Genomic DNA, 26,624 nt, shown 5'->3' with positions numbered 1-26,624 from the left:
CTACGGAAAGAAAGTTGGGATGAGCACAACGTGTGTTTGAAGATGTATGAGTGTGTGCGTGAGTTTTGTATTATGCGGGTGTATGCCTGTGTGGGCGAATAAGTATGATTATTTAAAAAACTAATATAAAATCATATTATCATATCATATCATATATCATATATATTATCCTGATTTTTTTTAAAAAATGCCTATTCATTACCTTTTGCTATCTTAAATTATATTCTTATACTATTTCAAATGCATTTATTGGGTCGTTTGTACAATAATTCGATGAAGTCATTGTGAAGCAACACATTTAGTGGTGCTTATTAAGCCTACATAATTTCGTACTGAACAAATTGTATTGCTGCTTTGTTCAATAAGGAGCTCGTTATTCAAAAAAACACGCTTTATACAGTCTCAGTACATATGAACATGATACCTGAATCCGTTTCGAGTGTGGGGTTTGTATGTTTGGTGTACGCGCTTCCACTAAAGTATTCTTTATACGGCGAGATTCTTTAAAAAAAAACACATAACTTGGAAAAGTAAAAAAACGTGAACAGGCTTCAGTACCAGTTATGCCAACTTTCCCTGAAGTAAAATCCGTAGATTCATTTTCAAGTGTACCTATACTCGTATATTCAAATTTCACAGCTTGGAACTCTGAGCCATAAAGACAGGATTCCAAAAATGAGTGATAGGTGACGAATAGATGAACTTTAATTAATAAATTTTGAAGTATTGATTTTAACATCAGACGACAAATAAAACATTTCCATTTTAATTAATGTTATGAATGACTCTTAGTGAGCATCGAATCATTCAAAATCTTTTTTTAAGTGAATGTTGACTGAATTTTTGACCGTTATCAGAAAAAAGTGAGCGATTTTATGATTCTCCGTAGATATCTGGAGAAATAATGTCAAATCTGAAAATTTCCGGAAAGATAAGGAAAAATCCATAGATTTCAAAAGGCTCATCCGTAGATCCGTAGAAAACACTGAAACCCGTAGAACTACGGATAAGTCCGTATGGTTGGCATCGCTGTTCAGTACTCTGCAATAACATGCGTGTGTGTGTTTAACCTCTCCCAAGCTCAAACTGTATGGCAGCGGTTAACTGAAAATTGATGTTTCCAGCTTTTTGTTTATACATAAAAATAACATTAGTCTCGAACACAGGGTGGTATTAGCGCAATCGAATTCTGACTACCTATTTCGCATATAGAGCAAATCGTGTTCCGAAGTCCCGGTTCCATCAATCAGTCCCGCCTCAATGAAATGTTTGCATCAAATAGATTCAAATACCACAGAAAGACTTTAGATCTCTTGCAAATGACGCTGACTATAGACGCGTATTTTGTTTATGTTCTTCAGTTTCATGCATACAATTAAAATTGTTAGATTTTACAAATTTTCCAGTTTGCATCTAATGTTATGCTATTTACCAATCACATCAAAGGGTTTTTAATACGCTTCCGCAATAGGACATCAAGCTGAAATACTTGACCTATTTCAAGGATTTTAACTAACTTTGTATTTAAAATGCGTTGTTATATACAAACCAATTCGCATTTTCTCATTCTGCCACTAGCGCAGAATGCGATAGCACCCAGTCGACGAGTTTATATGGACCAAATATCATAATAGACAAACGGTGAGGCATGAGATAGGAATTTGTGAGCACTTAAACCTGCCTAATCCGCCTAGCGGTGAGATGATATCTTTTTTATCAGTTCGCATGTGTTTCTAGTTTTCATAAAACTATTTTATTGACCGTCGTTTCAAATGACATTTTGAAGATTCAATCACTCATAACCCTGTAATTTTGGAACTGTAAGTCCAATCGAAAAAAGAAATTGTATGAAACTATAAAATTATTTCTTTGAAATCAAACGTGTCACAATCGATTGAGCATTCCATGGGATGTCGAAGTGAATTCCACTCTAGAGTATTCAGTCATTATTTACGGTACTTCCAGAACCGGTATTCTGGGACCAAAAGCAAAGCCTTGGTATTACATTCCTGTCGTGGAATTTGACCTTCTGTTTCAACAGACTTCGCAGCCGATTCAGAGTGTACAGAACCACTGCATGGATGGTGCTACGATTCTACTGACACTACGAATCCTTCCAGGTCGATCATACGACAACTGCCCTATGCATTGAACCGTCAACCCGGGTTAGGACCAGCATAACCCAAAACTTTGAAGATTTTTTGGTATTGTCATCTTCTATGACGGTTTGAATTTTTAAAACTCATCACCATAATTCCAGAATCGGAAATCGGAATCGGATATAATTCGCCAATTTTGTATGGGAGCGTAAATTCCGTAAGTCAGTTGAATTCACCAAAGGGATTAGAAACCGTCTCATTTGGTTCGAAATTTTTAAAAATCAGTGTAGTCATCTTGGAGAATTCGTAGTACACTCCGAATTTTTTTATACATACCTTCCGAATAACGGTAAAACTTAAGGGACGGGTAGGGTCTAACACTTTTGAAAAATCATTTATTATTTTCTTTGTATTTCCTCATAGTAACACATTACAAGTGTATTCTGTAAAATTTTCAAACCTATCGGAACAAAACTCAGCAAGTTATGGGCCTTTATCTTTGCTTATCTCATACTGCGAAGGAGTAAGAGCTTGGCGCACAGGCCTAAGATTTCTGCTTCGATCGACTTAAAAACTTGACAAAACATTCTTGAATTGTTTCATTATAACAAATTATAAAAGAAAAAAATATGAATTTTTGAAAATGTTAGACCCTACGGGCTCCCTAGAGTAATTAATTGCTTCCTTAGATTTCATAGACAAAAAAAATTAAATTTTGAAAGTCCGTGTCCATCGTCATTCAGAAACTACTGAACCATTTTTTCCAACTTTACACACACATTCTACATATAAAAAACCAGACCCAAACGTTTTCCTTTACGTTGTTTGTTACTTTAGGGAAGTTGTACAGCTACAAAAATGGCGGATTTTTTCGTGAAAAATCGTAGTTTTCAATTTGAACAACCACTAAAAATTCATAAAATTAAAAAAAATCAAACTGAAACGTTTGGGCCTAGAAAAACTTCCACTCTATCTATGCTGCTTTGATTTGTTCACTTTTGATTAGTCTGCGCTGAGATACAGTGGACACCGCAAATCTTGATTTTTAAGAAGCGTTCTTAAAAACACCTCTTAACCGACTTATTCCTCAATATTTTTCCACGAAAAAACTATAAAATGTTGCACGATGATTCTGAAAAAAATTCTCAAAAATTATGATTTTTTTCATTATTTATACCAAAGCTCAGAAGTTATGTATGGAATCAAAAATCGGCCAAGCCATCACTAAGAAAAGTGAATTCGTTTCTTTTTAGAGTTTGTGAACACTGTGCTTCCGAAACAGGAAGCCGTGGACTGGTATAGTTGATATGGATACGTTTGACCGTCAACTGACAAGGCCTATCGATTTGATCCCTCAGCAAACCAATTTATTCCGTGTTTGGTATCACTGCTATGTGTAACTGCTTGAAATGTTCAACACTCTTTACCCTGTAATTCCGGAATCGAAAGTCGGATCTAGATAAAATTCAGAAGTTTTGTCATCTCTGGGATAAGTGAGTAAGTATTTTGAAATTCGAATTTTTACACTAATCACCCAATGTAATTCTGGAACCGCAAGTCGTATCAAGTTGAAATCCAGGAGTTTTCCATGGAGTCATAAGACCTATCATTTGAAAATAGGTTCAGCCTTCTCCGAGAAAAGTTAGTGCAAAAAAAAAATGACGTACACACATACGCACATACAGATATTTTGCGTTTTCGACGAAGTGAGTCGAATGGTATATGACAATCGGCCCTTGGTTCGAAGCCGTGTGAGCGGTGTGAAAACTTCGGTCTTCGCAGTGATTGCATAGCCTTTCTATATGAGAAAGGCCAAAACAAGAAGTTTTTATGGGATCTTAAGACATTTCATTTGAGTCTTAAACGGAGGAAAACGGTTCAGCCATCTACGAGAAAAATTAGTGACATTATTTTAATTTCGTTCAATATATCATCCTGTAGTTTTGGAACTAGAAGTCGAAATAGAATACAGAAACCTTGTATAGGAATATAGGACTGTTCGTATGAATCTAAGCCAGTAGAAAACGGCATGCTCTAACGATAAATCTTGAATAACTATTTATTGGAATATGAGTTAAAATTAAATTATTAAGATTTTAATTGGGTGTTCAGCCACAAGTGGTGACTTTTCAGCCCTATTATTTACATGATTTGGTTATTACCATGAAGACATTATTTGCTTCCGCAACTCTGTGATTTTTGTGTAGGGAAAATTCTAAACCTACTTGTATTGTGTAATAGAGAAAAGGAACTTATATACTAACTTACTAACTAATACAGAGAGCGAATCGATTCAATTGAAGATTGCATCGATTTTTGTCGGAATTTGCTTATAATATTATGTGACATAACATCTAATGGTTCTATATTTGTGAGTCTGTGTAACTCATTTGTACTAAACCAGGGAGGTCGCTTCAAAATCATTTTCAGAATTTTATTCTGAATCCTTTGAAGCGTTTTCTTGCTGGTGGAACAACAACTTGACCAAATTGGTACTGCATAAAGCATGGCTGGTCTGAAAATTTGTTTATAAATTAACAATTTGTTTTTTAGACAGAGCTTAGAATTTCTGTTTATAAGAGGACATAAGCATTTAATAGATTTTTAACACTTTGCCTGGATTCCTTCAATGTGATCCTTGAAAGTGAGTTTTTTGTCATACGTTAAACCTAAGTATTTAGCTTGATCAGACCATGTCAATTCCAAGCCATTCAATTTGAGAATGTGATTATTGTTTGGTTTAAGAAAAGAAGCTCTTGGCTTGTTAGGAAAGATAATTAATTGCGTTTTTGCTGCATTTGGTTTAATTTTCCATTTTGACAGATAATCACTGAAAATATTTAAACTTCTTTGTAGGCGACTGCAGATCACTCTTAGATTTCTACCTGTGGCTAACAGACTTGTGTCGTCACAGAATAGCCTGACAACCAAAGGGTAGATTTGAAAGATCAGAAGTGAAAATATTATACAAGATTGGAGCTACGCTCGAACCCTGCGGAACACCGGCTCGTACGGGCAGCAATTCAGATTTACAATTCTGATAGCTAACCTGAAGAGTACGATCAGTTAAATAATTTTGAATCATTTTGATCAAATAAATAGGAAACTGGAAATCAGACATTTTGGCCATTAAACCTTTGTGCTAAACACTGTCGAATGCTTTTTCTATGTCTAGAAGAGCAACTCCAGTGGATAACCCAGAAGATTTATTTGCTTTTATCATGTCCGTTACTCTGACAAGTTGATGAGTAGTTGAATGTTCATGACGAAATCCAAACTGCTCTGGTATAAAAATTGAATTCTCATTTATATGAGACATCATTCTCAACAAGATAATTTTTTCAAAAAGTTTACTGATAGAAGAAAGTAAGCTAATTGGTCGATAACTTGATGTTTCTGCTAGATTTTTATCAGGTTTCAGGATAGGAATTACTTTAGCGTTTTTAATGGTGTTACTATTTAATGCAACTAATAAACTAAGTAAACTATTTACGTTTGTACATGTCTAATGAATCAATCACATAAAAATATGAAAAATATGTTTTTCAGACTTTATCTTATTTTCGCATTTTTTGTGCAGGAGTTCTTTCCGAATAGACAATTTTCATATGAGAACTACAACTTCAATAAAAGTACCGGAGATCTTGGTTTATATTCACCCCGACCCTAAGATTGTTAATAACAGCAAATTAAACATTTTTTTTAATTGGCGTGATTTTTCAAACATAATTCTCGATATTACCGAATGTCATTGTAGTTGGATTGGTTGGATTATGTAATCAATTCGTGTCAATGAGTACTTAAGATTAATATCCATATCACATGAATATCATCTTCTTTTAGGAAAAAAATACCATTATTTCTCAATGTGATTACTGAAATATTCGAAAGTTGATCCTAAAAAGCCAGTTTCCATGTATTGTTTCGGGTCGCAGGAACGTTTTTTAATGTTACTCGTGTTGACAGGCAACGTGCTAGCGCGCGACCATGAAAACGTTTCATGCACATCAACCTGTTCTGGTGGATCATGAACATCAGACCTTCTCTCCATCAGCTTCGTTTACCGCCACACCCCCATTGTAGCTTTGAAGCTTTTCGAGCCAACAATATACAACTGCTTTGACATTAATGTGTCATTGAAAAATAATTACTGCCATCCTCTCTCTCTCTCTTGTTTTCCTGTTCCTTCCAAAGTGTGGGGATGATGCCATTCGAACCTATTAAGCGTCGTCGTCTGTGTAATGTTTTGGTCCAATAAAAGCAACGTCCTGGTGGATAAAAGCATTGGAAAAACTGTATTGAAAAAAGAATAGGCCAAATTTTCCGTTGCGAATATCTAAATGTAACAAAACACTACAATCTTCTGTAGGAACAGGTTGGCACACAGGCGTCGAAGTATGTTTAGAGCACTTTACAACGTTGGTCCGGTTCATGTATCATTTACTATGCCAGGTTGATCAGGAGGTGCACAAATTGCGAAACTGAAGTTGTTTGGTCGCATTTACTCAGCAACGCAACAGAATGAAATGCGGCAGCCGTCGCCAGCAGGAAACCGAGCAGATGCTCTCCCACCAGTACCAGGTATTTATCACTAATATCAGCAGTCTCCTTGTTCGTCTTTGACTGCGTCGGGACAGGATGGCCACTGACCACCGGCCACCTCCCCCACAACAGGTTCATACACAGCTTGCAAAAGCATGTTGATTCCGATACGACGGCGCCCGAGCATCGAGGAGCTGGAAGGAATGCACGTTGTGCCCATGTGATAAGAAGGAAACTTATAGGTGATTATTATGAAGCTGCTACAGTTGCTTCAAGTGGAGGAAATTTACATATCACCTGGCCACGCGAGTCTTATGCCGTGTATCGGCTCCGAAGCTTGTGGGTATCGACTATTTGTATTTTGACATCAGAAAACACCATCGCTCATTACGTTTTTTTTTTGAAATTTTTGTTGTGATGAGTTCGAATATATTATCAACGAATCCTGAATCTCTCGCAATATACGCACCTTGGTGTAACATTTTGCTGCTCGTTTTGTTCAACTTCTGGGATTCAAAATGGAGTGAGTAATAAGATACTATTTTCGTTTGAATATTTCTGCTGAATTAGCAGTATTTACCATGGAGTGACATGCCGAATGCGCGCATTCGAACAAACTTGTGAAATATATTGATAACAAATTAATGATCGATTTCGAAGTTTTCGTATTGTATAAAGATACGTAGTTACTAGCTGAACATGCTCGATTCTCAGACTGCGTGACTCTTATATGTAGGATAGTTCAAATGACAAAACGATTTCCCCAGATAGGGAAAAGTTATGGGTAAGCGAGATGGACCGTAAGCGGTCTCAACTGTCAAAAAGACACAGCAAAAAAGTTATGGGTTTGATTCTCGTCTTTGTGGTAATTATTCGCAAACTTTAATTTTTGCTGTCTCATTCATCAACCTTTTTCCAACCTGTTTTCCTTATCATTATCAATAAGGGCTGAGGCCAGTGTGTTTTAGGGTGATTTAGAGGACTATTTTCACGCTTCAAATCTGATTTTCTCAGGAACGGTAACAAATATCAAAACACCCATCTGACAATCTCTTAGAAAATCAGTTTAGATTATTCTGTGGAAATTTCAGAATGATTCATTGACTTTAGCGGTCGAGAAAGTCTTTTTTCTGAAGAAAGAATTGTATTGCTGAAAATGGCCACTTTCAACTTGTTCATTGAATATCTCGCCTTCAAAAGCATGGATCAGAAATCTATCCTGACAATGTCTAGATAATTTAATTTAGATGCGATGTTGTGAATGTTATTTTTGTGAAGGTAAGTCGATTTCTATGGCGGAACTATTTTTTCTGCTCCAGTTTCCTGGTAACGTAACGAAACATGAGAGAGAAATAAAATCGGCTCAGAAAGGCTGCCAAACAAGCGGTAGCTTTATTGGATTTTATGTGATGTAGTCAAGCTTGTAACCGAAAATATCAAAACTTTCTTGGCCACCCGGGCCCATCGAGTGTCATTTTGCACATATGCGAGAGAGCATGGAGGGAAATGTAATACGCAGAGCGAGCCACGTGGTTACACGCGATCTACTGGCCTCAGCCCTTAAGATAAGAAATTGGTACAAATTCTTCAAGTATAGGCTGAGTATAGCAAAATTTGAATAGTTCATGATGCGCAGATTTGAAGAGTTTCTACGTCATTTTAATTTGTAACTTTTTTATCTGTTTCCGAAAGTCTTTCGCACTGTTTTGAAGAGTTTTGTATTGTCACTTTAAATGACAGATTGAAATTTTTAACATTCATCATCCTCTAATACCGGAGCCGGAAGTTGGATCCGGATAAAAATTAACAGATTTTATTTTTCATCTATGTTTGAGAGAATCAGTGGATCGGAATGAGTTCGATTTTAGAGTTTTAATGTCTGACACTCCGGAACCGAAAATCTATGATCGATACATTTGAATTGAGTTTATTTGGTTATCAACTAACGTTTTCCGCAAACTAGAAAAATTAAACAACCAATTTTGAAGAACTCGCTTCTCCTAATATGATCCCTTGTGACAAATACTTTTGAAATTGACATTTTTACTCTTATTGACCTATAACTCTGGAACCGGAACTCGGATTCAAATAAAATTCAGGAATTTGCTATGGAGTCCGAAATCTTTTCATTTGAATTTAGGTTTATGAAAATTGATGTAGTCAAATTGGGTGCATCTTTTTCTCATTCATGGATTATACGCCACCCTGCAATTTCGGAACCGATGTCAGATAAAAATGTAAAATTTTCTGTAGGAAGTGATTCCATTTAAATTTAATTTTGTGAAAATCGGATCAGTCATCTTGGAGAAAAATGAGTGCGTATTTTTAGTAGATTTCGCACATATCACCTAGTAACGGAATCTGGATGAAAATCAAAAATTTTCTGCCTAAAATATACCTTTCATTGGAATCTATCTTTGCAAAATCGGTTCAGCTATTTTCGAGACAGTCGACTTGTCCCGGGTTGGCGGTTCAACGCATAGGGCGCTGGTCTTACAAACCAGTTGTCGTATGTTCGAGCCCCAAACGTAACTAAAGTCTACGTAGTCTTATAATTATTTGTAAAAATTTTCAAGACATTTAGATTAGCTTAGTTAACCGTCCGCACGTTTCCTTCGATTGATTAAAAAAAACATTAAAAAACAATTGAACCAAATGCACGATACGTGTTACCTAAACCGACTTAGAACAAAAAATTGGTCATAACGTAAATGACCAGTCTCGTTCACAAGTGTCATACTACGAATGTTAGTAAGGTATAGCCGATCATAATGAAAAGATTCTGGCGTGAAGCCGTTATCAGTGTAGTTTTATCCAACGAAAAACAGATTTGAAAAATCAAAATGGTTGTAATTGCGAGAATAAACATTTGTCAAAACATACATCTTAGAGGTTGAAATCGAACCTGCTTACTATTTCCACCCGTAAAATTGTTAATTTCAATCACTTTACAAGGAAATACATTTTCTTTCTTAGCGTTCATCCAGTAAAGCTGCTTGAGATTTATTGTATATCTTCACCTCCTAAATAACTGCGACTTTATGACAACGGATTATATAATAGCGAGATTATCATTACTTGAAAAATAGATACCAGTATGGTATTAAAATACTCCCAATTTAATTAGAATTGAAGTTCGTCATTCAAATCCATGTAACTCTCGGTTGACTTTATTACAGGACAGCGCAGACCCAAATGAAACGAGTCGATGGATAAATTTAATATCCAAATTCTCAATTGAATTGGTTAAAAAGTAGAAGATTTGACAAAACGACTTTCCCGGATGACAAAATTAACAATCTCAAGCTTTGTTTTTGCGATAATTTTTCGCAAGTTTCCATATCTGCTTCTCATTCCGTCAGTCGTTTTTCAATATATTTGCCCGTTAGGTGCTGATAAAAGTTTAACTAGAAAATTGTTGACGGCTTCACATTAGTTATTTATCTGTGCCTGTTTGATTTTATGAGTATAAAATTATTCTCACATAAAATTTTTGAATATTTTTTATTTGAGTAGAGTATATGCTGTTCCATCAAACAAGTACATATGAAATATAGTAATACTCAATTCGCTCTTACACGATTCGTTTACGTTATTATAGCGTGATGATTGGCGAGTAATTGTTCATTTGTTCGTCGTGTTAACGTTAAAATAAAGAATCACACTGCTGCGAGTCTAACCCACACCGTTTGTAATAAATGATGTGAAGGGCTATAAACACTGGTACACAAATCATAAACCGTCCGACAGTGCGACGTGAAGGCTAGACACAATCTTGCTGGTCTCCTTAACCCCAACACACGATTTCGGTGGTCTCATCTGCCCATCACCATGGGTCGACGCCTGGGAAAGACTAGTCGTAAGTTCAGGGTTCCGAATATAAACTGCGAATTTTTCATAGGTGCTGTGATGTTCGCATATTCTTACAGCAATACGGTTTACAATCTTATAGTCTCATGTTTTATGAGTATCCCTGATGTTCATGGCACGTTCGTAACGGTGATCGTTACAAGACATTTTTCAGATTCCGATATAACTTATCGTATTTATGTAAATTTTGCGTGTGTGTGACCAGGATAGCGTTGGTGGATCAGACAAACTTTTACGATCGAACGTTTCAATATGCGCAAGGCTAAGGAAATGTAAAACCAGATCATGTGCATACAAGTGGATACCAAATGGATCGCTGAATCATGTGATTGCTGAATAAATTATACCTATGTTTTCTAGGAGACGACTAGACGCAGTCTCCTGCTTGCGTCTATAACTCAACCAACGAATCCACTGTAAAGGAATTAAGTGTTGCATATGAAATTCAATTTATCGTCACCATAGTTATTTAAAATAATGATCACCATGTTGACGTGTGGTGATCAGATTTGACTAGTTTAGTGTCTGGATTTGTTACCAAGAGTGGAACAATATGGGTCTAGTATATTTGAGATAAGTATAGACTGGTGCAGTTGGGAGAGTAGGGCAACCACTGAATAACTTCTGAAACTACAGGTGGTCATTTCTATAAAGCCTAATTAAACTAGTCTGAGAGCACTGAATATGACGAAACTGTCACTCGTTATACCGCCGATCGTGATGTAGATTATTTCTGACACATGTAGACCACCTGCAAGGTAGTCAAAATATAAAACAAAACAGCTAGCATAAAATTCTACAAACGGCCATTATCTTCAATCGCTGTCCTGATGCCAAAAGTCACCGGGCAATCTTACGGTCGCATTTCAACAGTCTGGAAACATACGTTGTTCCGTACTGGGTCGTTATATTCATCCATTACACCTTCGCCTTCGCCACCAGCTTGCAGAGGATATAATTTCACTTACATTAATTTAACATTTTGATTTACTACTTCACAACAGAATGTCTGTGGACGTGTGTTTTTGTGGCTTTCTCACGGGGGCATCCTAAAAGAACATATTCGGTGGGGACCATGAGCCCATAAACGACGCAAATACCTGGCGACCTGTTCTTATGAACTGATGAGCCTTTGGGTGATGAGTGTGTGTGGTTTGTTTCGTGGAATCACTATCGGATTTTCAATTGCCACAGAAGATGTTATGCAATGGTGGAATAAGTTAAGACATAACAACCTCTGCAACATTGAAGCTAATTTATTTTTATATAACGAATACAATAGTTTGTTCAATTTAGTACTTTGTGGAAAAGTAATAATTTGTTGCCGTTATTGATATTTAATTAACGGGACATAATAATAAAAACCTGTTTTAAACCACTTAGTGGTGTAATGATGTCTTTCTCATGTATAATATTGTGGTATTCTATTTCTCTTAATTAACTAGTATAACATACAGAATGAAACAGTGCTTTGCTCGCGTAGGCCATCCATAAGAAAACGAAGTGGGTTCACTATTATATGCACTTCCGGCACCGGAACCCGAGAACCGGTATAATCTAAGTCGGTTCGTACGGACACCAACTAACATGACGTACAAACTCTACTTATTTTATTCAAATTTTGAAGATTTATGCAATTTTGCCATCGCATTCTAAATGACGATTTAAATGTTTGTTGTATCCGAAAATATGCAGTAATTTTTGGTAGGACCAGAAGACCTTTCATTTGACCCTAAGATTGGGAATAACGGTTTTGAGTCCAGTTTAGAAAATTTTTAACGTTTTTTGTTTGGTCGGTTTAAGTGACGGTGTACAATATTGAACACATTACCCTATAATTCCGGAACCGGAAGTCTGATCCAGATGAAATTCAGGAATCCCGCATGGGACCGTGAGATCTTTCATTTGAATCAAAGTTTGTGGAAATCGGTCAAACCATCGTTTAGAAAAGTGCGTGAGATCCATTTTGGTATATATGACCACTATTTCCGGTGCTTCCGGAACCGGATACCTGGAACCAGGATAACCGGAATCGGTTTGTTTAGTTGCCTACTGATAATGACTATCGATGTGTGTAGTTTTGACACCAGTTTAGAAATTTTTTTACGTGTTTTGTTTCGCCGGTTTAAGTGACGGTGTACAATATTGAACACACTTTAGAGTATAACTCCGGAACCGGAAGTCGGATCCGGGTGAAATTCAGGAATTCCGTATGGGACCATAAGACCTTCATTTGAATTTAAGTTTGTCGAAATCGGTTCAGCCATCTCTGAGAAAATCTAGTGAGTTTATTTGACACATACACATACACACACACATTGCTCAGCTCGATGAACTGAGTCGAATGGTATATGACACTTGGCCCTCCGGGCCAATTTTTATTAGTCGGTTTTTCAAGTGATTGCATAACTCACTCATTCAGTAAAAACCATTCAAGCGAAGAGGTTGTGTTTCGATTGTACTGGCTCGTGAGTTAACGGCTGCTACCGAGACAATTCTAAGCTTCAGGTAGTTAAACTGCCCATAGCAAACGCAATATTCGGGGCGTTTCCCGACTGGAAAGCTAGCAACGAAGGCCATCCCGTTCATACGCACAGAGGTGTAGAGACACAGAGGTGCGAGAGCATAGAAGTGACGAGTCACAGAGGTGCCATCGCATAAAGGTGCGAAGACGAAGGGGTGCAAAGGCACAGAGGTGCTAAAGCAACCCAGTGCTGATCTACCAGGTACCAGAATTTGTACGCTGCGTAGGATCAAAAGAGACGGCATATATCGCGAGGTGCTACACTGCAAGCATCGCATTTGATCGCCACCAAGAGCAAAAGCACTGTACCTGGGGTCAGGTACAGCAAGTGCAGTGGTGTTCACAACGACGGCAGAGCAACTGAGATAGCAGTAAACGACAGAAGACTGCCAATTGGAAACAGCAAAAGACTGCCAATTGGAAATCGTTGGAAGAGCTTCACGTCGTTCTTCACGATAAAGGAACAGAGACATCAGCTACAAGGTAGATTTAATTTAATTTATTTTTTATTTCTTATATCTGAAATTTTACTAAACATAAGTTTTTATTTTGGTATTATTAATTTACAAAAAAAATTTAATGTAATGGATGATCTCATGGAAGATCATCCGAATCCGATTCCGGATACTAGTAAAAGTTTAAATACTCCGAGGGCTAAACATTATCCACAGGGTACCACTGGGCCATGGATAGTCTATCTTCGAAAAAAAGAAAAGATTTTAAACTTGATGCAAATTACAAAGGATTTGACATCACATTTCTCTGAAGTTAAAGAAATCTGTAAGGTTAATAGAGATAAAATTCGAGTTGTAGTTAACGACTTGAAACAGGCAAACGATATTGTAACCTGTAAATTATTTGCTATTGAATATCGAGTTTACATTCCATCGAAGGAGGTAGAAATTGACGGTGTTGTGACTGAAGCAAGTCTGACAGCAGATGATTTACTTAAAAATGGAGTTGGCCGTTTTAAAAACTCCATGCTTGAGGGAGTTAAGATACTCGAGTGCAAACAATTGTACTCAGCATCTATTGTCGATGGAAAAAAGTCTTATCGTCCCTCAGATTCGTTTCGCGTAACATTTGCCGGATCTGCATTGCCTAGCCATGTCTATATCGATAAAATTCGTCTTCCTGTTCGGCTTTTCGTACCGCATGTTATGAATTGCACGAACTGTAAAAAATTCGGACATACAGCTACTTACTGTAGTAATAAGTCCAAATGTATCAAATGTCAAGGGCCTCATAAGGATAATCTTTGCGATAAAGATGTTGAAAAATGTGTTTATTGTGGGGAAAGCCCTCATGATGATCTTTCAGTGTGCGCTGCATTTAAGCTGCGTAAAGACAAAATGAAGCTTTCTTTAAAAGCACGGTCTAAGCGCACATATGCAGAAATGCTCAAAACGGTCATACATGTCTCCCCTTTGGAAACCGAAAACGGTTTTTCAAATCTTGCGGAGCCAGAGGAATCTGACTCTGACGGAAATAGTGAAGATACCTCGTTTGTCACTCCTCAAGGGTCTGTTAAGAGGAGATTAACAAACCACAAAATACCAAAAAAGACACCTAAAATTATACCTTCAAAAAAAGATCCCCGTGTTAAAGCTAAAAAGCCAAATTTAAAACCAAAAACTGTGCCTCCTGGTTTGTCAAATTCACAAACCAATCCAGGAACTAGCTCAAGAAAAGACAATAATCCAGTGGGCTCCATTTCACATTCACCAACAGGATTACTGAAATTTTCGGAAATTGTAGAATGGATTTTCGCTGCATTCAATATTTCTGAACCTCTAAAGACCATCATAACAGCATTCCTTCCAATAGCTAGAACTTTTTTGAAACAGTTATCAGCTCAATGGCCAGCTCTTTCAGGTTTTGTATCATTTGATGGATAATTTATCATCCGCCGCAAATGATTCAATCACTGTCCTGCAGTGGAATTGTCGAAGCATCATGCCAAAACTTGATTCATTTAAAGTTTTGTTGCATAGTCAAAAATGTGATGTATTTGCTTTGTGCGAAACATGGCTTACATCAAACATAGCCTTAAATTTTAATGACTTTAACATTATACGTCTCGACAGAGACTCCCCGTATGGTGGAGTGCTTTTAGGAATTAAGAAATGTTATTCCTTTTATAGATTAAACATTCCTTCGACTTCTAGTATAGAAGTTGTTGCTTGTCAAATAAACATTAAAGGAAAGGACATTTGCATTGCTTCGGTATATATTCCTCCAAGAGCTCAAGTTGGACAACGACAGCTTAATGAAATTGTCGAAGCCCTTCCTGCTCCACGTTTGATTTTAGGAGATTTCAATTCGCACGGAATGATGTGGGGTTCCGTTTACAATGATAGCAGATCATCTCTAATATATAATATTTGCGACAATTTTAGCATGACGGTACTAAATATGGGTAGCATGACACGGATCCCAAGACCTCCTGCACGTCCAAGTGCATTAGATTTATCTCTTTGTTCGACTTCAATTCGACTAGATTGCACCTGGAAAGTATTTCCTGATTTACATGGTAGCGATCATTTACCAATCATCATCTCAATTAGCAGTAACAAAGGCATTGCTAATTCAGTTAATATTCCATATGATTTGACAAAAAATATTGACTGGATTAAATACCAAAGTAATATTTCAAGTGTCTTAACTTCAATGGAAGAGCTTCCCCCACTTGAAGAATATGACTTCCTCGTTTGTTCGATTCTGGAGGCCGCAGAACAAGCCCAAACCAAACGATTTCTTGGTCCATCGTCTAACAGAAGACCTCCAAATCCTTGGTGGGACAAAGAGTGCTCAGATGCTAAACACGCGAAACAAAATGCTTTCAAGACGTTTTTAAAACGAGGAGGAGGAACTCCTCAGAATTTTGAAAAATTCTTGGTTTTAGAAACCAAGTACAAGAACATACTTCGGGTTAAGAAATGCAGCTATTGGAGACATTTTGTGGAAGGTTTGTCAAGAGAAACCTCAATGAGCACTCTTTGGAATACGGCCAGACGAATGAGGAATCGTAACGTAGGAAATGAGAGTGAGGAGTACTCGAATCGATGGATATTTGATTTTGCGAGGAAAGTTTGTCCAGATTCCGTTCCTACGCATAGCATTGTTAGGGAGTCTTCTTCAAATGATGATTCCATTGATAGCCCCTTTTCAATGATGGAATTTTCCATAGCACTCATGTCTTGTAACAATAACGCTCCTGGATTGGACAGAATTAAATTCAACTTGGTGAAGAATCTGCCCGACCTCGCAAAAAGACGTTTGTTGGAATTGTTCAACAAGTTTCTTGAGCAAAATATTGTTCCACCTGACTGGAGACAAGTGAAAGTTATCGCCATTCAAAAGCCGGGGAAACCAGCTTCCAATCACAACTCATATAGACCCATTGCGATGTTGTCCTGCATCAGAAAATTGTTCGAAAAAATTATTCTACGACGTCTCGACACTTGGGTCGAGACGAACGGTTTGTTGTCAGATACTCAGTTTGGCTTCCGTAGAAATAAAGGGACGAATGATTGCCTTGCATTACTTTCGTCTGACATCCAAATTGCCTTCGCTCAAAAGCAACAAATGGCATCTGTATTTTTAGACATTAAAGGAGCATTTGATTCAGTTTCCATTGATGTTCTTTCAGACAAGCTCCACCAACATGGACTTCCACCGGTTATAAATAATTATTTGCACAACCTTTTGTCAGAGAAACGCATGCATTTTTCACATGGCGATTTGGCAACAATCAGAATTAGCTACATGGGTCTCCCGCAAGGCTCATGCCTCAGTCCGCTCCTCTATAATTTTTACGTGAATGACATTGACAGCTGTCTAGTAACCCCATGTACACTAAGACAATTGGCAGATGATGGCGTGGTTTCAGTTACTGGATCCAAAGCTATTGATCTGCAAAAACCATTGCAAGATACCTTAGATAAATTGTCCGTTTGGGCTGTTCATCTTGGTATCGAATTCTCTGCGGAGAAAACAGAGCTGGTCGTCTTTTCAAAAAAGCATGATCCCACGCAACTTCAGCTTCATATGATGGGAAGAATAATCGAACAGGTTTTGACTTTCAAATACCTCGGGGTGTGGTTTGATTCCAAATGCACGTGGGGAGGACACATTAGGTATCTGATAACGAAATGCCAACAAAGAGTAAATTTTCTTCGAACAATAACAGGGTCTTGGTGGGGTGCTCATCCGCAAGATCTAATAAAATTGTATCAGACAACGATACTTTCAGTGATGGAATATGGATGCGTTTGTTTTCGTTCCGCTGCAAATTCTCATATTATCAAACTTGAGCGAATTCAGTACCGTTGTTTGCGAATTGCTCTAGGCTGCATGCATTCGACACATACAATGAGTCTTGAAGTTCTGGCGGGAGTTCTTCCATTAAAAGATCGATTTTGGGAGCTTTCATCACGCCTGCTAATAAGATGTGATGTGCTGAATCCCATGGTAATTAATAATTTCGAACGACTAGTCGAGCTTCGATCTCAAACAAAATTCATGACAGTATATTTTAACCATATGTCACAGGAAATCAACCCTTCAAGATATATTCCTATCCGTGTCAGCCTCCTAAATGTACCTGACTCAACTTTATTTTTCGACACATCCATGCAGCGCGAAGTGCGTGGAATCCCGGACCACCTACGCTCTATGGAAATCCCAAAAATATTTTCAAGTAAGTTCAGGCATATTAACTCTGAGAAAATGTTTTACACGGACGGATCGCGAATGGAAGAAGCGACAGGGTTTGGTATGTTCAACAATAATGTTTCGGCCTCATTCAAGCTTCAAGAACCTGCATCTGTTTATATAGCAGAGTTAGCAGCAGTTCATTATAGCTTGAATGTAATCGTCACATTATCTCCAAACCATTATTTCCTCTTCACAGATAGTCTGAGTGCAATTGAAGCCATTCGCTCAAACGCTGCTGGCAAAAATGAACCGTTTTTCTTGGGTAAAATAAAACAGTGTCTGAACGACATATTGAATAATAATTATCTAATCACAATAGTTTGGGTTCCGGCTCATTGCTCCATTCCAGGCAATGAAAGAGCCGATATTTTAGCCAAACGTGGTGCTATTGAGGGTGAAATTTATGAGAGACCGATTGCTTTCAACGAATTCTATAGCGCGTCTCGCCAAAGAACACTTGCCAGCTGGCAAGCTTCTTGGGATAAAGATGATCTGGGTCGGTGGATGCACTCAATTATTCCTAAAATATCGACAAAGGCATGGTTCAGGGGACTGGATGTGAGTAGAGATTTCATTCGTGTGATGTCCAGACTCATGTCCAATCACTACACGTTAGATGCACATCTCCTTCGAATTGGACTTTCCGAGACTAATCATTGTGCTTGCGGCGAAGGTTACCGCGATATTGACCATGTTGTTTGGACATGCGTGGAGTTTCGTGATGTCAGATCTCAACTAATAAATTCCTTGCGTACCCAAGGTAGACTATCCAATGTCCCAGTTCGCGACATTCTTGCTTGTCGTGACCTTCCATACATGAAACTTCTTTATCATTTCATTAAATCCATTGGAGTTCCAATTTAAATTTTATTTTATGTTAAACTGTTTTCTCTTCCATGAGTTCAACCAATAGCCAACTATAGGATATTGAATATAAGTGGTGAACTGATACAAACAATCCTGAAATAGTTATAAGATCATGTACAAAATAAATGTATTTTATTTAATGTAATTAAAATAGCAACTCGCTTGATAAAAACAGTGTTTAGATTAACTAATGAGTACCAACATACTAATATGATATTCGAAATGTATTAGGTTTAAACTACTATGTATTGTGGATGCCACGGCGAAGAAAAACTTATGTATATTGCCTATGAAATAAACGTATTTATGAAAAAAAAAAAAAAAAAAGTGATTGCATAACTGATATATATGATCATTTACACATTATCCGTACTCCGTTGAAATGAAGAGACATGTAGTCTCATATTAAATTCTTGAACATTATTTAAATATGACTTCCGTTTCGGGAATTACATGATGACATGTACAAAAAAGAATGAGATTATGTTACTTAACTTTTCTCGGAGATGGCTGAACCGGTTTTCACAAACTTAGGTTCAATTCCTGAATTTCTCATTGATCCGACTTCCGGTTCTGGAATTACAGGGTGATTGGTGAAAAATTTTCAATTTTAAATTACTTACTCACTTTTCCCAGCGATAGTGTGACCGATTTTTACAAACTAAGGTTCAAATTAAAAGTATTGTGCGAAATTTCTAAATTTTATTGTGCGAAATTCCTAAATTTTAACCGAATTCACAACTATTTTAAGCAAACCGATTCCAGCTATACTGGTGCCCGGCTGTCGATTCCGGAAGCACTGGTAATTGTGGCTATGCACTCAAAAATTGAACTCACATTATTTTTCATACAATTTCAATCCGTGAGCAAGATGGTCTAACTGAAAAATAGTTATTGCATGATTGACAACGTTTTTTCCGAAAAAAAAATTTAAATATTGATTTTTTTGGAAAAAAAACATTGTCGATCATGTAAACAATTTTTTTTTCGCTGAACCCTGCGTTCACGAACTAAATATAGAAATGAGGAACAACACCTGAAAATTTGGAATGAATCGATTCATTAGTTTTTGAGATATCGTGCTCACCGCAGTTTCGCAAGCGTTTTGTGGCAGGGGGGGTATAATCTATAATCTTCTAACAAATTTTCACAAACATAACAAAACATGTACTATTCTATGCTTTTTAATTCATTGAAATAAAATCATTTTCTTACTTCCAAGAGTAATCAAAAGATTTGGATTCATTCCTCGAGCCGGTAGGTATAGAACCCCTAAAGATTCGATGAATGAATTGATCCAATATTTGTTTATTTCTTAGTTTTCGAAATGCTGCTCTGACCAGTCATCAGTGATGGCATTTCACTAGAGTGATACACGCTGGTGTAAGTTTTATGTCTACACTGGGGATGCAGACAGACTTCGAGTGTGCGATTGTGTTTATAGAAGCTGGTGCGAATGAACCACATTCTCTTCACATTAATCGCTCTCACGCGCTCTAGCCTAAATACATCCAAGTGATCACTGGTGCGTGCTGGTGAGAGAACATTTATATGATTTGTTTAATAATTTATAGAAAATGGCGCTGGCCTTGCCATGACAATCTTTTTCGCAGCAAGGTTATGCGAAATTTCAACGATAAATTGTATTTTTGCTGAATATGCGTGACCCTTCTCTTATGCGAACCGTACACCAGAGTGCTCACCGGCATGTACACTTCGGTGAAAATAACTGCATCTACCTCAGAGAATTTGAGAGCTCTGCACTAACACTTTGGTGTGATCCAGTGCTAGAGGTGAAAGATGATAAACACGCGCTCTCATGATTCGTGCATACTCTATATAAAAGCGGTGTATATGTGTAAAAGAGAAGAGTTCTCATTGATGTTGTCAGTGCGAGGGGAGCAAAATTACACTTGCTCTTTGTCACATAGATGGACATATTTGGAAGTCATGAGCCATGAATCAAAATAAATGGTTATCGGATGGAGCAAAGTCCGGTGAATGTGGCCAAGGGGGCAGAACTTCCCGTTATAGTGTTTCCAAATAAGTTTTTACGAGTTGCGGGGTGTAAATTTACGTACTTATAGATGCACATAAAAGGAGCATCGTAATTTACTTAAATATAGCTGATGTTTACATCGATACAGACACAATTTTTTTTACATATTAATAGATGCAATATTGTGTCAAATTACGGCATGCTTGAATTTACGTCAAGCGTAAATTTCGTTTGTTTTTAAGAGTGTAATTTTGTTGATCTATCGAAGCTATTCAACGCAAATTCATAAGGTTCGCACTCCTCAATCTACCATGGAGAGACCCATTGAATCTTCCCAGTTACAAGAATTGCTGCCGACGTATTGAGCTGGATCCACTGTATATTCGTAGAAATGTTTTCAATGCTGTTTTCATCGATGATTTGATACAATCACATATTAACTACCCTGATCTCCTACAGTTGATCAATTTCGATATCCATCGTCGCAGTCTTCGTTTTCATCTTATTTTTTCGAATTCCTCATGCTAGAACCAACTACGGATAAAATGAAGTTTTTTTTCAGTATGTGTCGTTTATTTAACAGTTGTTCTCAGTGCTTTGAATTTCTTTGAATTTCATCAAAATGCTATAAAATGATTATTTTCTATCTATTCAGTAATGATAATTTTCATATAGATGTATTAATGTTTTAAGTTTAAATGATTATGTTATAAGTCTTTCATGTACCATTTGGATATTGTTAATCTGTTGGTATAAAAGATAATTAGGTTTCATGCCTGTTGGAATAAGAGATTTCAAAATTTCATCAATAGACTTTACCAGTTCCTAATAAATAAATACAATTTATTGAATTTTTTTTTATCAAACTTTACTACCCCCCTCCCTCTCCAACTTGTTACCAACACTTTTTCACTCCACACCAGTGAAACCAGTTTCACCGCCCTAGCTTATAGTTAAAATTGTTACTGTAAATAAATAGCTTTGTTGAACTATTGTAAAAGTAAAAATAATTTCATTTTCAATCTTTTATTAGTTTGAATCATTTATTTTATAATTCTGGAACAGCGGTCATTTTCTATATATTTTTTCTTGAAACGGAGCAAACAAATGGGATTCCACACTACACGTTTTGGTGGGAACTGTGGCGAATGGTCAAGTTGAGGGATAGGTAAAAATACCCACCACCAAGTAAACATAATACGCACCTAATAACCAGGGCAATGAAGTGAGGTGATTATGTTCTCAGACAAAATTTGGAGAGTCACTTACCACTTGAACCAGTGCGAGGTAAGGTGTTAAGGTTTTCACTTCTCGTGGAGCATCGGTGGCGCTGAAAATGTTTGTAGGGCCTTCTAGTGGTAAGTGAAACTCATTGAAGTGTGTTTCTTTTGGAATTTTAGCTTTTGGGAGAGCTTCCGTGAAATCTGTACTTGTGGATGGGGATTTCTAGCTGCAAGGTATGGGAGTTTTATCACAATATAGGTTCGCTCTTAACCATTCTGATGAAGACTTTTGCTCGACGATATTGGACTTAAATTTATACACTACCATTTTCACAATTTTATTGATTGATAAATATATGCATTGTTGAACGTTTGGATGGATCAATTTAGCAAGGTTAGATTTATTCGTTCAGTCATGCTCCCACTGGTGAAAATGCCTGGCCTTCAGACGAAGTTGAAAACACACAATGGGTAAACAAAGTTCTGCTCATATTAGAAATGAATTAAATAAACTCAGAGGATATTTAGTGCATGCTTAAGTATCAAGCGTTTTTTAACGAATAAATTTTTTATGATTCAACTTATCGTTAAAATTTGGAATTTATTGAACTTGGAATTCTGGCCGTTTTCAAACATACCTAAGGTACTGTTCAATTAACTAGCTGTCCCTCAGATACCCGTTGGGTGTTGTTTTGCTAACTGTTCGTTCGAATGTCGCTTGCAGTAAGTTTGTGAAGTGCTTGTGAGAATTATATGTTTATTTCATTTGTAATCGTCCGTTAGTTTTCTCGGCGAAGACTCACTTCTGTATTGCCGTAGCATCACCCGGAGCGGATCGGTCACGCTAACTGTCCGTTGACGACTTTCTTCGCGTGGTTATTATGAGCGATGAGGATTCCACCGTTTTTACGCTTCATCCTTCTTCTTAGGTAGTTGGCTAACATTAGCATCGAGAAGCTAACGTTCAATATTGAGTGTGTTGCTCTGCATAATCGCAAAACTATAGCATAAAGAGTGTCTATTTACTTGCCCAGTTGCTTTCGTTGGCGCGTAACTGGCCACGGTGGGAGTTACTGGAATCCTTGAAGTGGGTTTAGTCTAAGTGGACCGTTGACTTACTACAAACGTCGGCTTGGAGTGGTATGACAATCGGGTTATAAATTCTGATTACGTTACTAACAATAACTAGGAAAGGATCATTTGATTTTTCCTAATATTTGAAGGGTTTTAAACAAAAATACCAAATTTGCTTATCAATTTCGATGAATTTCGTTTTAAGTAATCCAATACACTAAGGTCTCTTTTTACACGGTATTTTTTCGCACGGTTTTTTTTATACACGGCTTTTTTTGCACGGTTTCCGCAATTAACACGGTTTTTATTTACACGGTTTTCTCAATTAACACGGTTTCTGATGAGCATTTGAAAAGCACTGTCATTTGTTTTTTGAGAAAAAATTAAAAAAGGGACCAGGTTGTCTGTAAGAAAACGATTATGAGAGTTAATTTAAAGTTTGAAAGTGAACTAAAATCATTCATTCAACAATTCACGGGAGTTGACTGTCGTTCCATAAAATGATTAATTAGTCTTCAGATCTTGAATCCCTGTCGAAAATTACACGACAGCGTCTCTTCCGCTCAGTTGTGGTGTATGATGTCAGCATCGTCATTGATATCATCGAGAATTTCGTAGCGTTGAAGAACTAGTCAAATTTACTAATCTCTTCAACTCTTCATCATATCGAGCAGTACACTATTTTATACTCATTTGAATGATATAGCTCTAATTGTATTATGGTTTTGACACAAAGTAATACCTTTTCTAATTTGATCCATATTCATCTCTATGAATGCTTCCCCTTTGATTCTGTCGCTGCGTGCATAGATCTTCATCCAATACCCATGTCTTCCCACTCAGTTTAGTTGAGAATGACTGTTAAGATCGATAGTGTTTACTACGCATCGCACCTTCGGAATTGAAAAGAACTTATTCTCAAGCTTTTTTTTGTAGTGAAAGTGTTTATGGGTTCTAATTGTACGTATTATCGTTCTTTTGAAAACTGAATGCATTATACAGAAGGCATGAGCCATTTAGAATAATTTGCTTATCGTACAACGCGTTTTCTAAGTGTTTTAATTTGTCATCCAATGCTTTTAATTAAGTATGACTGGACCCTTCTCGTAACCTCAGGCTGTATTCTAGATTTTTATTGTGAAATAACAGTTACATTCTCACAGTTACGTTCACCTTGCGTATATTTGGGGGTTAAAAATAATCTTTTTTCCCCTTCAAATTATCAAAAGTTACATTTTATCCAAAATAAAACAAACAAATAATCAAATCTACGGATTTTGGAATTATTACGGAAAATTTTCCACGCGGTTTTTTTTGCACGATTTCCGCAATTAACACGGTTTTCTTTTACACGGATTTTTTTAACACGGTACGTAACCCCCGTGTAAAAAGAGACCTTAGTGTACGTTAGAAAAAATCAAATGGTTTTACACGATTGTTTTCCAAGTTTCTTTAAACTTTTAAGTATTTAAAAGTTTAAAAGCTGACTGCCGAATCTAGAAGGTATGCTTTACGAACCCCAACAATATTACTCCAAACTCGGAAATACTACTAAACACTCCAAGCTTTCTGCGTTAGTTAAATATTCGATGAGATAATAATTAGTGCTAAGAATAATTAGCATTTGCAGCGACAAAGACTAAAAGCCGAAAATGTGACCTGGGAACCATTTGCCCCTTAGCCTGCATTAAAAATTTATTGGGCTTACTCTGTTCAGCTAACAGGGGTCATTGCTTGTATGAATATATACAATTAGACAATTTTTATCGATTCAATAGTCCATTTTGGCAGTCGGATGATTTTGTAACAACAATCGGAAGTTTAGAAAATATTTAGGTTTGATGATCTCGAAATTTCAGCAGCTTTCTGGAGACTACAGAGGATTTATGGATTGTAAGAAAGCGTCGATAAATTTCAGAAATATAGGAAATGGTTTCAGGAGGTCGCTTTAAACAGAAACTTAAACTTCGTTTTATAGTTATAATCGATACTGATATTGCATACATAATTGCATAGTTTTAAAGTTGAACTTCGTTTACTTTCGGGGATACAGTTCAGAATTTACTAGCTCACAACCATGATTTTGATGCGTCTAGATTTTGAAGCGCGTTTTCTCGAAACCTCGTCTTAAAATTCCATTCCCAGAATGAAATAAGAACTACTGAATTAAAGGACACGAATCTTCCTTTCATTTTGTAAGATGATGAACACAGAAGTGCATATACCTTTAAAATTAATTTGTAAGAGATTCTTAGTTGAAAAACAACTAAATAAGGTATGTTTTTCTTTTTATAAGCTGCCAAATTTCCAATGTTTATATAGTTTATGAGGGTCACGCTCTTGAGTCAAGTCTCCTTTTCAATTTGATATATCATTTGCATGTATCAGAGTTCAACTGCGGACGGCATCATGTGAACAGGACTTTTTTTACAACCAGCCTCGGGAGATGATCAGTACGTCCGTCATATTATATATTCGTCATTTATATTTTCGTTTACGGTAATTTTTCCTGTTTCTGTACAATAAAACAAAGAAAACTGATCATTTTTTCTAACGTGCCTTGGAATGATCGCCTTATGAAATATAAAAATATACATCACACATTACAAACTTTTGGAGTACATCTCTGGAAATTTCTGTTTGTAACAAACCAAAGAGTCTAGAACTCAAGGTACAATATATAGTTTATAGTAAATAGAATATTGGTGAATAATATTCTTACCTTCTAAACAGGTTTCAAGACACATCGGAATGATTTCGATCGATTTAAAAAAAAACTTACATCTTGGTTTCCCATTCTTTAAAATCTTGAACCATTTTCCATTCTTCATCTGCATTGTTTCTAGACTCTGGAAATATTTTAGATGATTTCTGCTAAACTCAAATATGAAGTTAGAAAACTTTAGAAAGGTATGCCAGCGAATCATAAAATATTCAAAAATTTGATACTAAACCTCTGAGAATTTTAGAATTTTGCGGAGGATTTCAAAAATATGTAGGAATAAACTGATGACTTCCGAACTGAGCTTGGGTGAATTTTTGAAGTCTTGATGATTAATACTTTATATTGGATCTATTTCTCTGAAGTAATATAAATCTACCCATAGATAAACTCGTAGTGTAATATTATTTCTATTTATTTTCAAATCCAAAAAAAAAAACAATCATCGTAACAAAAGGTTAGTTCAAATTTCATTTACTTCAAAATGTTCCTTTTTTGATCGACACGCTAGTAAAGACAGTGCAAAATGCAAGTGTTTTACAAATAGCAACAATAGATTTGCGGTTTATGTTGAACCGTGAGTTGAAATTAGCTATTCAACATGAACTGCTCATGCATTGTTGAGTCGAAGACGAAATGTAAAAAACAATAACAAAATATTAGTAGTCGGACTTGTTATACCCGTCCCGCGTAGGTGTAACTAGCAAACAAAGATCAAAATATGGCTGGATGTTTCTGTGTGCGATACTTGATATTTTTGTGATATTGCATCCAAGGAATCAAGAAATTATACAATATCTGTTTAGCATCAAAATAAGTTATAATATCTTATTTCCTTATTGATGAGTTATTCCAATTTCATTAGGTAAATTGATCCAGTAGTTCTAACTTTAAATAAAATACTATTGAATAAACTGCATCTGAATCAGATAAGAGAAATAACTTTGATATTACTCTATTCCGAATGCTAGAATATAAAATAATT

This window comes from Malaya genurostris, chromosome 2, assembly GCF_030247185.1.
Source record: "Malaya genurostris strain Urasoe2022 chromosome 2, Malgen_1.1, whole genome shotgun sequence".
Classification (NCBI taxonomy): domain Eukaryota; kingdom Metazoa; phylum Arthropoda; class Insecta; order Diptera; family Culicidae; genus Malaya; species Malaya genurostris.
This window is presented reverse-complemented; position numbering follows the sequence as displayed.